At 36.6% G+C, this 14,755-nt stretch overlaps 1 protein-coding gene across 1 annotated transcript in view; it reads left to right on the forward strand.

The window, feature by feature from the left end:
- Window positions 1-1,034: 1,034 nt before the first annotated feature.
- Window positions 1,035-14,755, forward strand: part of zgc:194930 (uncharacterized protein LOC557813 homolog) — a 33,877-nt gene continuing 20,156 nt past the window's right edge. The window contains exon 1 of the mRNA XM_020922047.2: window positions 1,035-1,280. The gene's annotated coding sequence lies outside the window, so the exon portion shown is untranslated. The remainder of the gene's footprint in view (window positions 1,281-14,755) is intronic.

The following is a 14,755-nucleotide window of genomic DNA, read 5'->3' on the forward strand; positions in this document are numbered from 1 at the left end:
AGGTGGAACAGAGTGTTTTCAATTTGAGAGAAGGACTATGTGTTTAACTTGTAAGAATGAAAGAAAACACAACTCCACGTATGTTTTAATGAGGAAACAACATTATAACCTAGATCAGTAAATAGTGTAATATAGGACCTTTAAAGATGATCTGGGATGATATTTTTAATTAATTAATTTGACAGAGACAAGTAAACATCGTCACCAGTCATCAGGGGTGTATTACCAAATTGTGGGCCCTAGGTACAAATCATCTTGGTGGGCCCACACTACTTGCTGTCTAAAGAAAAATGTAGATTAGAAGATTTTTGGCCCTAGGTAAACAGTACCATTTACCCTCCCAGTCCAACACCCCTGCTAATAATCATTGTCCATGTACATGAGACTAATTTGCAGCCCTCATCCCTGTGAAAGGTGTTGGTTAAAAGGGAGAACACTGGACTTGAGAAAGTTAATAAAAAGTGCAGATAAAAATACACACCTAAAAAAGAATGGTCATTATCTATCCACTCTCCCATGGCAGCTTACTGTTCACTGTTATGAGCAACAAAACAAATACCTGCTAAATACATACTTTTCTTTTAATGGCTGTCTGTGAAACAATCCAGACAAAATGATTGATTGATGATTTTTTTCCTAGCTGTTTTTGTTTCTATATTTTGTTTGTTTGCCCTTTCACTTGGGCTCAGACAATCATAAAAAATACTTTTCAATCCAGTTCCAAAATGTAGTGCAGTAGAAAGTACAGATACCTGCTCTCAAATGTAGTAAGGTAAAAGTAAAAAGTATTCACTGTAAAATCAACTTAAGCAAAGTACAGATACCTAAAATGTATACTTAAGTATAGAAGGCTACTATAATACTATTACTTGATTAAGTTCAACCACTGTAAGAAACAAAATATGAAAAACTCAATCGTTTCCTCTTCCCTTAAGTGCTTTATTTTGAAAGGTCAAACCGGAAACGCGCGCATAAACTCTCCGTAAATTAACGTGGTCCAGTAGTTTCCCAGGCAAAGTAAGCATCAGCAGACCGCGGTACAAACAGGAGACATGGGACTGCGAAGCCACGGCGGTGTAACTTTTTTCTGCGAGTCACCAAAACTGGAACAAACGCGAGAATATTGCTAGAAAAATAAAGCTAAACGGACGTTGTTTCTTCAATGCGCTTCGGTAATTTCTACTTTTGAAGGACCGGAAGAGAAGTTAAATGACCACAGAAGTTATCCGTGCATTTTTGATACCTAGGGCGAAGAACCACACCTTCGCTTAGCTCAACAGGTAAGTCCAAATACCTTGTTAATACAATGTAATATGATGTTAAAATACTTAACAACGCAATTTAACTGCAATGATCAGAGTTTTAGTAAACATAAAGGCGTGCGTAAAAGTAGTTCTATGGCGTCGATGCGTAAAGAGTAACAGGTGGATTCGCGTATTCGCCATATGGTACAACTGGAGCAGTGCAAAGAAAGGTGATAACGTACTCCCTGTTTTATCTTAGAGTTTTAGAAATCCTCGTGTTGTTTGGGCTCGAACTTTTCTAGCATGTTGGCTGTAAACAGAGCAGTTGAAAATGCACCTGTTGCTGTAAACTTTCCATTGACAATTTAATGATTTTTAGTGAGGCGTTTGGAAATAGAAATAAAGCAGCAGAATAAAAACACGATTTTAGTGTAAGATAGTTTTTGGAAAGTCATCTGGTGTTTTTGTTTGTTTGTTTGTTTTACTGAGAACCCTTGTAAATAAAAATAAGTTAACTATTATTTTTATTATTACTACTTATTTAGCGAGTCATTTATACCGCCATATGACTTTTGGGCGCTGCCTGTTCCCCGCATTGGATCCCGTATTTCCTTGTGTCTTACTGTAAACACCTCAAAGAAGATGGAAACCACATTAAAAAAAAAAAAGTGTAAAAATATTGAGCTTCTGGGGTTAATGAGTGAAGACCTGTCTGGCAGTTTGCTGTTTATGTTGGGATGAAGCACAGGAGTGGTCTGGAATAAGTTAACTAATTCCCACTGTGTATATCTGTGTATCTGTGTATGGCCTTGAGGTTTTGTTTGCGCACACAACATAGTCTACACTAATACTGAACGTACAGCCTGTTTGTAATGGTTCAGCATATAGGAATAAGAAATGCATTTGTGATAAGTTACCATTTGGATTCAGCTCTCAAAGGTACTAGGTTATGCAAAATTAACTCTTGAGAACGTTTAGTCACATTATAATGTTACTCATCAAAAACATACCCAGAGCTGTGTTTTGTTTCTTTCAGACACTCATGTTTGAGTAATGCTGTATTATTAGTCAGAGTATTTTGACTCTATTATTAGTCAAAATGCTCCGTTCCAACTTCTGATGTCATGAAGCGGTAGTTTTCAACTTAACAGCTAACTTTTACCTTTTTTTCAGCAGCGATGGGAAATTCCAGGGTTGAAAATATCCAAATGATTCTAGTGAAGATGTTTGGGGTTTAGAAACGCAGTGGGCCACATGACATCACAAGTTGGAACAGTGTTTTCGTTTGAGAGAAGAACTCAGTTTAAATATGCAGGGTTTGTGTGTTAAACGTGTGAATGAAACAAAACACAACTCCAGGTCTGTTTTTAATGAGGAAACATTATAACATGGATCAGAAAGTAGTGTAATACGGGCCTTGAAACAGGGAGGAAGGTATCATATTTAGTTCAACAAGGCATTAAAAGCACATGCAAATACGGTTTGGTTGGAGCAGTAACAGGATGTAAACACGATGGACCTGCGTGGTGTGTTTATATTGTGGTAGTGTAATGACAAGGCACAATGAACAATTTAAGTAAATGCGTGTACCTTTGTTTGACAGATGATGTGTGATTTGAGGCGAGGTAGTTGCAGGGTTATAGTTAATAACGATTAATAAATTTGAAGTTAATAAGTTAATAACAGAAATCATAAGTGTTGAGTTGTGTTGTGTTTTGTTTCATTCACACACGTTTAACACACAAACCATGTATATTTAGGTGGAGTTGTGGCAATATAGGAAGTGCTCCACTGTGTTTTTAAAGTCCATACACCTTCACTAGAATCATTTGGATGGTTTCAGCTCTGGAGTTGACAGTCTTTGCTGAACTAAAAGTAAAAGCTGCAGCTGTTAACTTGAAAACTACCACTTCATGACGTCACAAGGTGGAACAGAGCATTTTAAGCTTTGGAGATACAGACAGACTAATAATAAAGGATGACTCAGACATGTGTGAATGAAACAAAACACAACTCCAGGTATGTTTTTGAGGAGGTAATAATATTATAACATGGCTTAAAGCTCACAAGAGTCAATTTTGTGCAATATAGGCCCTTTAAACCGATACAGATACTGATCTATTTGCATGTACTAACATAAATCAAATATTATCTATTCTAAGTATTATTATTATTATTCATGGTACACACAATAGCCCGTAGTATTTTCCAAAGCATCAATAGAAAAGCCTTCCCTCAAACAATACATGGAGTTGATTTTTAAATAGACGATGTTAAAATGTAACTCTCCTGGTTTAACTTCACCAGACTATAATTTCCTTACAATAACAGACCATTTAAAGGGGGCCCTCGGTTTGGGGTAGTTAGTGATTCAGTGTTTGCCCTATGCTCATAATAGTGTAGTAAATGTATCATTAACTACACCCTTGCTAATTTAACCTGCTCTCCTCTGAGTCCATGTGTTTACTTGGTTACGCTCTGTGGATGGGCCCATGAGAAGAATAACAGCAGCAGGGGAGTTTGGGGGTGTGGGAGGTCCTGGAAATGTTTGATGATAACAGGGGGAAAAAAGTTATAGAAAATTAGGGACCTACCTGGATGACTGAGGGATTACACAGATACAAGACCACATGGTAATATAAAAGAAAGTACTTTGGTTTAATGTTGAAAATCACATTCTGTTGTCTAAAGAAAGAAAATCGTGGTTTCAGAATTGGTACTGAGGATCGAGTCTGTTCCTGTTTCACTATAACTTCAGTCACATATGATCAGTGGTCATATGTATGTGGTCCAAACTCAAGTCTGCCATTCATTCTTTAAATAAAGCTCTTTATTCACGCATGGTTTAGTTTAGTTTTGAGCTTGACTTAGTTTCGGTGTGGGTTACAGATCACCTTTGGTCATAATGTCTTCCTGGAAAGTTATTTTTGTCTTCATTGGTGTATTTATTTGTGCAATAGCAGTTTGATGGCATGATAACTTAACTAAAAACATGCCAAAGATTACAGACGTGAAGTGGTGGAAGGTAATGGAGTATAACAGTAAGTGTACAATACCTAAGTACAATTTTTAGGTATTACAGTGAATATTTTTTTACTTTTACATTTGAGAGCATGTAAACTCCACTACATTTTAGATCTGGACTGAAAGTACAGAGTACATTTCCTTATCGTTTGACACCTGCTGAAAAAGCGGAGACTAATTTTCAGCACAGTTAATTTAAGTTTCCGTCCCAACTTCGAGTAAACGAAATAAACAAAAACTTAAAAATGGCTATAAAGCATTCACTAAAAGTTTGATTTGAAGTTTGGAGTTTAGATTTCTGTCAATTTCTTAGTGGGGCTCCTTATGTTCTCCTGGTTCACATTTGGTTAACCTGGTTTAATTTGAAAGAACACATATTGAGCTGAGCTTATTAGGAATTTATAGCAATATCCAAATCTCTCGATACAATATTTTCACGATATGCATCTCACAGTATGATATTTACTGTGATATTTGGTGGAGGCTAACAAAACTGTGAATTCACTAGTTTTCTATCATAATCCAAATAATTCGGATTTAAAACTGCTTAATAACAGTTCTTTCATCAGGTAGATTGGACTGAAACTGTCTGTTTTTTAGCTGTTGCTGCACCATAATAATGAATCTAAGCAAAGAGACTTGTAATTCGATTTATTGTGATAGCCCACACTCAAATCTGAATTTATGCTTCATCTCATTGAAAGTTGTGCTGGCTATTGACATAATCCTTATCACGATCTGTAATATAGAGGAGAGGATGATAGAAATTAATCCCCTCTTTCGCTCTCTTGACAAGGACCGATTTATTACAAATTGGTTGCCACGACGCCTCACCACGGAAACGCACACCTGCCCAATTAAACCTGGCCTATTCAATTCAGCTGCAGCATCGGAGCCTAAAGGTCGACAGGTTTTCCGCCGACCAATCAAAACTGCCATCACCAGAGACAGCCTATTCATAAAATGTACCTTTACCATATTACTAGCCCATATTATGCTATTTCTGGTCTTTATGTGATGATGTTGTTTTCTCTTCACAAACATACCTGGAGTTGTGTTTTGCTCAATTCATACTCTTCTCTCAAACTGAAAACACTCTGTTCCACCTTGTGATGTCATGCGGTAATACAGGAACTGCTCCAATGTGTTTTTAAACTCCATACACCTTCAGTAGAATCATTTGGATCATTTCAATCTTGGAATTGCGTATCTCTGCTGAACTAAAGGCAAAAGGTAGCTGTTCTAACTTGAAAACTACTACTTGATGACATCACGAGGTGGAACAGAGCATTTGGCTTTGGCGATGTAGAGTCTAATTTTGCAAGATTATTTATGAGTACTGTATGTGAGGGAAACAAAACACAACTCCAGGTATGTTTTTGATGAGCTAACAACATTATAACATGACTTAAAGCTCACAAGAGTCAATTTTGTATAATATAGGACCTTTAAAAGTCGTTAAGTGCATCAGAATTAACTTTGACAATAGCTCCACTCTGAATGGTCTGTTATCAGGTGTTGAAGGTTATCACATCTACTGTTTATTCCTGTTATTAAAATGGGAGAAGGCAGTGGGTGACACGGCGCTATGTTAAAATTATGTTTGACATTTAAAGTGACATTTAAGCATTCGGAAATATCACTTTTAAAAATGAGCTGAAGTGGAGAGTACATTTTGCCACCACCACCACTAGTATGTGTGATTATGATAGGACAATATAACTATGTATAGTTATCGTTATGTTATGTCATAATGCCCCCCACCAGAGAAGTTACATAGTGCAACTTGCTACTACTACTACTACTACTAACTACTACTACTACTACTACTACTACTACAACTACTACAATCGATACTATTACTCCCAAACTGTTCCTCCTAATACTATTATTCCTACTACTACTACAATTGTTACTATTAATACTACTACTACTACTACTACAACTGATGCTGTTGCTTTTACTACCACTGCTGCTGTTGCTACTACTACAAAAAAAATATTTATTTATGTTTATTTATTAAATATTGAACACATATTAATCAACATGTGTTAGTACAGCATGTATATTATGTACTCTATGTATATAATGCTTCTACTACTATTATTGCTTCTACTATTATTGCTATTACTGCTCCTGCCACTACTACTATTACTACTACTACAATAGCTACTATTACTACTACTACTGCTGTTGCTACTGCTATTCCTGTTACAATACAGCTACTATTTCTACTACTTCTACTAGTATTTATCGTTCAGTATGTGAAGGTTGGAACTCCATACTGTATCGTGGGACTCAATATTTATCGTGTGTACAACCTCTTTCCAAATGCAGAAAGAGTTTTGTTATTTTAGTTGTAGTATGATAAGATTTTAGCTGTAGAGGGTGACTTATGTGACTTCTGTGGCAAATTATTTGTTCTTTCTGGTATTTATTTGTTTCAGCTCAAGCCTTTTAATAATACTATCTATTTTAAAATGGGTTTACTTGGATTATTTTTCTTTGTTTTAATCTTAATCTGTGGTACTACTACTACTACTACAACTACTACTGCTTATATTGCTACTGCTACTACCACCGCTACTACTGCTACTATTACAAATAATAATAATAAGTAACAAGTTAGTTTTTATAGGGTGACCATATTTCTGTTTAAGAAAACCCAGACACCTTACCGGGGGTGGTGTGTTGGACCTCGACATTGAGCTACTCTCACCAACCTGTGCACATGGCCTTCCACTTGTCCCGACCAGGACACGAAAACGGAGAATTTCTTGTACAAGTCATTGTTAAATGCGCATTTGCGATTCGGCATGTTGCAGACTGACCGACTGTTTGTATCTGCTCGCTCCTTCTGAGTGTACAGAGAGCTACGAGAGCCGCTCAATTTAATGGCCCCAATCAGCGGTAATGAAAACCCGGACATTTGCATCACTTAAAAAAAAAAAAAACTCATTCACCTCATACCTGGTGGTATTACTACTACTACAATTGTTTCTATGACTACCACTGTTGCTGCTACCACTACTGATATACTAAACCTATTTCTTGTAATATTACATTAAAACATCCCAACTTTGAGGAAAACAATTATACAAAAACAGCTTGAAAATTCAAGAAATTAACTGAATCACTTAAAATTAGCTAAATTCTTTATCAAAATCACTACATTTCATCCATGAATTGTTCAAAAACTTTCTGCAAAATGCTTAATACTAAAATACTTACTCTTAAAATACATTTTTCGACAGGTACATCAATAGTTTTATTTAGTTAGATAATTCGATTTTTTCACATGATACTGTTATTTTGACTTGAGTATTTTTATTTATTTATTTATATTTTGCTCCTGTATCTTGCGTAACAAAACTGAGTTCTTCACCACCACTACTGAACATGGGGGCTACAGTTACAGGTTACTAGTTTGTTCCTAGCATATGTGACGACAGACATGGGAAAACAGAATGCACTGAAGACTATACAGTGAGCTGGATGTCAGACCTGTTAGCCCACTTTTCCAGCTACACCACCACCACACCCAAGTCGCCCTCATGAACACAATCTCCCTTCTCACTGTCCCATCACTCCAAAGTACAGGACTTTGCTCAATGTTCAGAGAAGGAAATAAACTATGCTATGTTACTGTAACTAACATAAACCAGCTATCAAGTATCGTAATTAGCAGCTTTGAAACACAAGCCATTGTCTGCTTCAGAAGTCTGATCTTGACTTAAAGGTCCTATATTATCTTGTGACTATGACTTGTGAGCTTTAAGACATATTACAATGTTGTTATCTCATTCAAATTTACCTAGAATTGTGTTTTGTTCCATTTCATAGTTCTGCATTATTAGGCTGTCTGCATCTCCAAAGCTAAAAATGCTCTGTTCCACCTTGTGATGTCATGAAGTGGTAGTTTCAAGTTAACTGCTACCTTTTTATGTTTTGTTTAGTAGAGATTGGCAATTCCATGTCTGAAATTATCCAAATGATCCTCTTTAAAGTGTATGCAGTTTAAAGACACAGAGGAGCACTTCCTGTATTATAATATGACATGACAAGGCAGAACAGAGTGTTTGAGAAAAGAACACAGCCTAAATATGCAGGATTTGTGTGCTAAAAATATGTGAATGAAACTAAACACAACTCCAGGTATGTTTTTTACGAGGAAACAACATTAAAACAGATCAGAAAATAGCTTTATATGGGCTCTTTAAGACCTCATCAAAGTGCATTGTTTTTGGGTCAATATTACAGCTGATGCTCATTCATACCTGTATTTATCTCTCTGAAAGTATGAGTGATGTTTTGACTAGCAACTCAAACCCACAGTTATGTAGTGACTTGAGGCTGGATAGATTTCACAAGGCCAAGGGCACAACAAAAAGGAGTCGGGATCAAATGTACGAGAAGGAGGTGACAATATCTTATGTAGCTAATACAGGAACATTGCAAGGCTAGACTGCGTATGTCCCACTTAGAGGCAGACAGAAAAATATGCAGTAATTGTTCTCTCATTGTTGTGAGAAGAATGTACATGCCAAAGTATAATTAAGTACACCATAACTTAAAGGTCCTATATTACACAAAATTGACTCTTTTGAGCTTTTAGTCACGTTATAATGTTGTTGCCTCATCAAAAATGTATCTAGTGTTGTGTTTTGTTTCATTTACACATGTTTGAGTAATCCTTTATTGTTAATCTGTGTATGTCTTCAAAAATCAAAATGCTCTGTTCCACCTTGTGATGTCATGAATTGGTAGTTTTCAAGTTAGCTACATTTTACATTTTGTTTAGTTGATTCCAGGCAATTCGAGGGCTGAAATTATCCAAATGATTCTAGTGAAGGTATATGGAGCGTGAAAACACAGTGGAGCACTTCCTGTATTACCACATAACATCAGAGTGTTTTCAGTTTGAGAGAAATCATCATAAATATGCAGTGTTTGTGTGTTAAACATGTGCGAATGAAACAAAACACAACTCCAGGTCTGTTTGTGATGAGGAAACAACATTATAACACATCAGAAAACAGCTTAATATGGGCCCTTTTTTATGTTTGTCACTCAATATTTAACCACACCTAAATGTTAATATAATGTAATATAAACATTTCCGTTCTTAATTTGACTTTAACCTTGTGAGCTCTTCTTCTCTGGAGCAGTCATTCGTAGGGGCTGGCAGCTGCCTGGGCTTCCTCTGGTTTTCAATCGCCTTCACTTTTAGGAGACGTTGGACAGCAATCTCACTTTTATTGCACCTGTTTCTCCAAGATGAAATGTTTCAATTTCCTCTGAAGAAAACTCGCAAAGTGGAAAAATGGCAGCCCTGCCAGGTGCCAGCTCAGAACCCTCCCTGTGTTTCAGTCATTGCCTATCCTCACGCTGCTTTTCTAATACTGAAAGGTAGGTCTGTCATGATAAATACTACATAGACTTATCTTTCAGTATATGAAAGCTGGAACACTACTTTTTGGGATCACTATTTATCTTGGGGACTTTGTCTTTGTATTTTTGGGAAAGTTTTGGTTACTTTTAGGTAGTACAATGAGATTTAAAAGGTGCATTGTGTAACTTTTCTGGTGGAGGGTCCATCAGATGAATTTCTCCATGGAAATGTTATTGCTTTGCCTTGAATGTTTCACAGTATGGCATTAAACCTTTCTATCTTCATGGAGATCAAACCAGACCAAGTAACAAATCAGCAACTGAATCAGCAACCCCACTCACAGTCAGAATGCTTGTCTTTCTTGCTATTTTTGAGCTATAAATCTGCCTGTAATTTAATAACTGTAATACTGTGGAACATTCCAGGCAAAGCACTGACATATCCATAGAAACCGGCAAACAATACACTTTTAAGATGTCAAGGTTTGAAGTATGAACTTCTGTGACTCACTATACAAACTAACTTCTCAAGTGTTGGATTCCATTACTTCTTTATTGCAGTTATGGTATTTTTGACAGTTTTTACATTAGAATGCTTTTTGAGGCATAATTATGCTTTATGTTTTGGTTTCAGTATTATTGTTTATCACCTATATATTTAATTTACAGCAGTGTATCGCACTTGGCATTTTTTTATCGTGACAGGCCTAATCCTCTGGTGTATTTTTTATATTGAACATGTTGGCACAGGGAGTAGATAAAGGAGCCGTACTGTTGCCAACAATGCCCAGTATCTGAATGAGTGATCACCGTTTGATGCTCTGATTGATTCTTGATCTCATTATGTCTTTGGAGCATCTCCAGGGAAGCGATGGGATTGGTCGTTTGGATGTTCGGATGAGTGTGAGTCGCTGTACTGGAAAACATAGGCGATGGAATGGCTGAACACATATCGCTTTGGTTATAAGACATGTAGTATAGTGTAGTAATACAGTATGCATGATCTGATACTGGTATTGGATATCGGTAGCCAGGCTGCCTCTGCTCAATTTCATTTCTCTCCAGCGACTAGATCAGGAATTGGAATTCACTAGATGGTTTGCAAGAACCCTGGAAGTGCGAGTTCGATCACCAGCCAATCAGCGAAGAGCCATACATTCTGTGTTGGCAACAATTCCCGAGATCGAGGATTTAAAGCCTGAACAAAGGGAATGTTCAGTGAATTTTATCAGGGAGAAAAAAGTTATTGCCCTTCTTCCTACAGGATTTGGGAAAAGCTTAATATACCAGTTAGCCCCATTAGCGGGCATTACATATGTCACGACCAAATAGAAGCGATTGGTTAAATGAAAAAAAAACAAGGTCAGATGGTTTCTACAAAGTGAAACCGGCTGATGAATAAGGCTAGGATATCAGCTTCAAAGCTGAAAAATTACCTGGATCAAATATTGGCTTCTAAATATTGGTTCAATCTATATCGTGGTTGGGCATACGGATGTAATAAGAATATTTACTTGGCCTAGTTGGTCCAGAAAGTCTCATAATGTTTGAACTTTTATTTATACAAAGTTGTTCTCACATTTGGATCGGGTTTGTTTTATTTTATTTTTGTTTAATAATAAAAGCTGTTTTCAGTCTCTGCACTGGTCGATCAATAGTTAAAGCTGTAGTATCAGAATCAGTATCAGAAACAAAAAAGCTAAATCAGTGCATCATTATACATATTAATGATTAACCATTAACCATTTTATTTTAGTCATATAATGTTTTTATGCCAGTGCTGAGACTGTCTCTACCTAATTTGTAAAATGTGAAAACCAGAACTAGTTCATTTTAAACTGTTTGCAGCTGTCCAAAAGTTATTCCTAACACATTCTTAGCTTCCTAAAAATTAATTGTGATGAGTTTATTTGCGTTTTCACAACTTTCAAAGGCCAGACTGCAGTTTTGCTTTCACAGTAATGCTTACTTAAAATGTTAAAAAGTGTACATTTTGCGTAATGTAGGACCTTTTAAAACACGGGTACACCCACTTTAAAAACGAGATTAAGCTTTGTCATTTTATTCCATTGCCTTTGTTAACCCAGATCAAATATTTGCACTCGCTAGCATTATTAGCCTACATTTGCGGTCGGTAGAAGTTACTCATTGTACAGTAAGCTCACAAAGGGACTTCAGGATAATTCCACTGTGTCATTTATTGTATGGGACAAACAATCGTGGTGTGGTGGCAGTTTTAGGGCACATCTAGAATAATACTGTAGAGTGCTGCTTGCTTTGCTGGGGTTTCCTGGTTTTCCTCTTTCTGGGTGTATCTAGAGCTATTTACAGAACAAACAGTGTGGCTGAGATGACAGGGGCTGGGAGACGGACTGGAGCCTCTGCATACGTTACCTTGTGTGTTATCTGTTAGTTCGCTCCATAAGACTTTTGTTTGACTTGTAGGCAGTGGTGGATCAAGTTCTCGGTTTTGTTACTCAAATAAAAGTACAGATATAGGAGCGAAAAATAAAAGTATCACATGAAAAAAATCTACTTAAAGGAACAGTCTGGAATTTTGGACAGAGGACCTCGTTTCCTTGTGAGTCAAGAGTGTTGGAGACGTGTGGAGACACTTTTTTAAATATTCCATCCAGTCCTTGTATTTGCAGAGGTCACTGGTGCTAGGCTAGTGCATGTCAGTGGTCATAGTTATCTTCTTACCCACTCCACAAAACACCCAAAATAAATTAAGTAAAATTTAAAAAGTAAAGGAAAAAAGTAAAATTCCGCTGCTGCTGAGAAAATAGTCCCTCAACATGCGACGATTCATGCGATGCAAGGTTAGTTTTATTTCAAACATTATTCTGTCGACACAGACATTCACATCAACAGTCTGGTGCAATAATAGATTTGCTTCGGGTGTTTTGTGGAGTGGGTAAGACTGTTTTTAGTGGCAGGCTAACTATGACCATTGACATGCACTAGCCGAGCACCAGTGACCTCTGCAAATACAAGAACTGGATGGAATATTTTAAAAAGTGTCTTCACACATCTCCAACACTCTGACTAACTAGGAAATGAGGTCCTTTAAGTAAAAGTATAGAAGTACCTTTTTAAAAAATTACTTAAAGATGCACTTGTGCACGCAACTTCTCTGGTGCAAGGTCCGCCATCTGTTTGTCTCCATGGAGATGTTGTTTCTTTGCCTGGTATATCCCAGTATAACATTAAACATATCCATCTTGAATTTACTTAATAGCATGTTTTGTTTTGTTTTTAATTGACTTAAAAACTTGCATTCTTACTGTGAGTGGGCTTGCCTCTTCACAGATCTGGCATGTAACTTGGCCCTATCACATTATCTGCTGTCTCTGTAGATATGCCGTGGGATCAGTAAAGTATCTCTCTCTAAATAAGTGCAATTCCATACTGTGTAACATTCCAGGCAACATCTCCATGAGAAGCTAGTGACAGACCCTCCACCAGAAAGTTTACACAGTGCACCTTTAAGTAAAATACAGCTACCTGGAATTGTACTTGAGAATTGTACTTTTACTTTTATACTTTGTTACCTTAGACCATTGGTATTCATTATCTGTTAACTCACTCCAAAAGACTTCTTTTTGACTCGTGGCCTTTAAATGTTCCTCCTGTGATGTCACCAGTTACTCAGAGCATGTTGTGGCCTAGAGGAGCACAGGGGGAGATGGTTGTGTGTCAGACGCTCGCAGCATTAGCTCCCCTCTGACTGATTCTGCTGACCAACCACACAATAGACTGACCCCGGGGCAGGTAACTCCACATACAGGCCCATGGAGTCAGCAGTGAGTCGGCCTGCAGACAGGTTTGCCTTGCAAATGGGCCTCTCTCTGTTCCAATGCAAAATCCTGTTTTTCCAATACATCAAGTGTCAGAGCTGAGAGATCCAGTGACTACATACACGCCTGTCACAACTGAATGTTTAAGTGTGATGTATTGCTATAGGAATTATTGTGATAAATGTTCAATTGAAAAACGTAAGATAAGAGACCTTTTATTTGTCCCACAATGGGGAAATTCTAGAGTTGCAACACCAATTTCAAGAACAGGAAGAGTAGAAATAGGCACTCAGACATCAAGATAAATGCAAATATTAGACAGTAGCCTTGAATTCAACATAACACTGAGCAAGTATAATAAAATAAAATAAAAAGCAGTATAGTAAAATGTATTTGCAGTAATAAAACAGCACAATGAAACAGTTTAGTAGTGTTTAGTATATTAGCATCAATAAAGAGTCATAGATGTACAGTACAGAAGTATGGAGGATATTATATTGAGCCCAAAAAATACTGTGTATCTTTTTTTTTTTTTTTTTTATATAAGTGGATATTGTAATTATTGTAACTAGGGATGCACTGATACGATATCGAATACTGGTGCTGATCCAGGAATATTTGCAGGATCAGGTATCGGTTCCACGATATCGGTTCAGTCAATATCCTGGTTGGACTCTGCACCCACTGATGTACCCCAGGACGTCTCATAATGTTTGAAGTTTAATTCATACAAAGCTGTTCAGGAGTTACTTGCATGATACGTAACAGTTACATAACACAGTCAGATCCATTTTGTAATAAGTTGTGTTCTGAGAAAAAAAAGCCATTTTCTTATTCCCTAATTGATAATAACATGCTTAGCTTAGCTTAGATTTGCTCTTGCTTTTATGTTTTCCCCTCTTACTAATTCATGGTGCATGCAGTGGTGGATGAAGTACTTATTTTTGTTACTTAAGTAAAAGTACAGATTCAAGGGCAAGAAGTTACTCCAGTAACAGTAAAAGTATTACATAAAAAAAATCTACTTAAAAGTACTGAAGTACCTGTGTAAAAAGTAAAAGTATTTTGCTAAGATTTTTAGAACAATTAAAGAATGAAATATTGTGATATTGATGAAGAATTTAGCAGATTTTAAGTGAAACTCAAATTAAATATTCTAAAAAATAAATAAATAAGTGCATCTCAAACTATAAAAAGTACTTTTTACTTTTCAGTCCAGATCTGAAATGTTGTGGAGTAAAAGAAAGAAGTATCTACTATAAAATGTACTGAAGTAAAATACAGATAGCTAAAATT

Source organism: Boleophthalmus pectinirostris, unplaced genomic scaffold (assembly GCF_026225935.1).
Source record: "Boleophthalmus pectinirostris isolate CB_2022bp ecotype Guang Dong unplaced genomic scaffold, ASM2622593v1 HiC_scaffold_20, whole genome shotgun sequence".
Taxonomy (NCBI): domain Eukaryota; kingdom Metazoa; phylum Chordata; class Actinopteri; order Gobiiformes; family Gobiidae; genus Boleophthalmus; species Boleophthalmus pectinirostris.